Source organism: Larus michahellis, chromosome 2 (genome assembly GCF_964199755.1).
Source record: "Larus michahellis chromosome 2, bLarMic1.1, whole genome shotgun sequence".
Classification (NCBI taxonomy): domain Eukaryota; kingdom Metazoa; phylum Chordata; class Aves; order Charadriiformes; family Laridae; genus Larus; species Larus michahellis.
The window spans coordinates 99,777,116-99,779,235 of record NC_133897.1 but is presented as its reverse complement, the minus strand read 5'-3'; positions in this window follow the sequence as shown (position 1 = coordinate 99,779,235).

The following is a 2,120-nucleotide window of genomic DNA, read 5'->3' as shown; positions in this document are numbered from 1 at the left end:
AAATCTATTTTTCCTTTCTCTTCTGCTTTAAAATGCAAGTAATTTATTTGCTCTATACTTATGAAAGCAGATTACACTAGAAAATGTTTTAACTAATGCCAGAGGATGCTATCAAAAATGCAGTAAATTTTGACAAATGCTTATTCATTACAAAATGGCAGTGATTGACATAATTAATGAAACATTACAGATGTGTAAATGCACAAAATGCATGCACAATTTCTGTCTTCCAAGGGTGAGGATTCCCCTACTCTGACATCATCTTTTTTTAACCCTGTTTTTCATAGACCCATAAAATGGTTTGGGTTGGAAGGGACCTTAAAGATCATCTAGTTCCAACCCCCCTGCCATGGGCAGGGACACCTCCCACTAGACCAGACCTGTCCTCATGGGAGAGGTGCTCCAGCCCTCTCATCATCTTCACAGGCCTCCTCTGGACTCACTCCAACAGGTCCGTGTCCTTCTTGTGCTGAGGGCTCCAGAGCTAGACGCAGTACTCTAGGTGTGGTCTCACCAGAGCACAGTAGGAGGGGAAAATCACCTCCCTTGACCTGCTGGCCACACTTCTTTTGATGCAGCCCAGGATGCAGTTGGCTTTCTGGGCTGTTAGTGCACATTGCCGGCTCATGTTCAGCTTCTCATCCACCAACACCCCAAAGTCCTTCTCCTCAGGGCTGCTCTCAATCCATTCCCCACCCAGCCTGTTTTCCTGCTGCTTGCCAGGGTAGCATGAGGCCCGACAGAGGCGACAGGCTATAGCCCTGGCTTTGCTTCTGTGCAGCAGCAGAGCCCTCCTCTGCTGCTCCTGCCACCGTGCTGCTTGGTTCAACGAGGCACCAGTGGGGTCTGAATCTGCAGCCAGCCCTTCCTCGTGGCTCTCCTTTCAGTGTCTTTTCAGGTGACGTGGTCTGCTGTTGTAGCAGCATGAGCCGCGAGCCCTCACATCATGCCGCCTTCTTCTTCCCCACCCTTGTCTTCCCTACTCTCTTCTGTTACTCTCCACTGCTTTCTTCACTTAAATAAGCTGTCCATCTTCACCTTCCCCTGCGTCGTGTAACGTGCATGCAATAATGCCGCAGACTGCCCCTGCCCTTGTGCCCGTTTTCTCGCTCATGCCCACTTCTTCGCTCATCTGCGTTGCGGGGAAACCCCCTGTTGTGCCACCTCGCTTGAGCTGCCGGGGGCAGTCACCTCTAAGCCATGTTTGTGCCTTTTCTGCCCCCGCATACCTTCTGCCCAAAGCACTCGGCTGAGGTGTATCTGAGGTATGTACCTGCGTCACCACTTTCTCCTGGTTCATACCACCTGCACAGACAGATGAAGATCACAAGAAATAGTCCTTTTTTACTCCCAGGGCACAGCCTGGAAGAGCCTTCCCAGCTCCCTTGAGGGCCTGTGTTTGGTGGCTCAGGCCTGCGAGCACAGGGCGTGATGGACGGCCAGGCAGCAGCACTGCCCCTGGGCTACTTCCCTCACTCATGGATGGAGGGACACCGGCCCCTTCCCTCCTTCTGCCTACTGCCACTCTCCCTCGGTGTTTGCTCCTGCTGCTCCTGTCCTTTTTTTATCATATTGCACTACCTTTCAGTCTCTGTACCAAAGGTAATTTCTTGTTAAGACTGCTAAGGATTCATTATTATTATTTATTATTATTCCTCTGCATTAAGTCCCAAGCTGTCCCTGTCGTTCTCTGGTTGCTGGCTCCAGCAGGGGCCCGGTGCCGCAGAGGGGCCTCCTCTCCCCGTTCCTACCCTGTCACCGCACCTGGGCTGGCCGCCCTCACCTCACCTCACGGGCCCTTCCCAGACCTGGATCGTTGTCAGGGGCCCGAAACGCAAAGTGCGCTGCCAGCACGGCCCCATCCCCTCCTGGAGGGGCCACAGGCGCTGCCGGGGGAGGGCGGACGCGCCGAGAGCCGACCCGCCGCAATCTCTGCCGCCCGCCCGGCCCCTCCGCCGCCGCCAAGCGAGGGAACATGGCGGCCGTTTCCCCTCTCCCCCTCCTTAGCGCCCCCTAGCGGCGGTGGGGCACCGCCCGGCTGACGTCACGCCGCGACGCCGTCCGGTTGCTAGGCGGCAGGGCGGTGCTTCCTCCGCCCGCCGGAAGTGACGGGTGGGGCG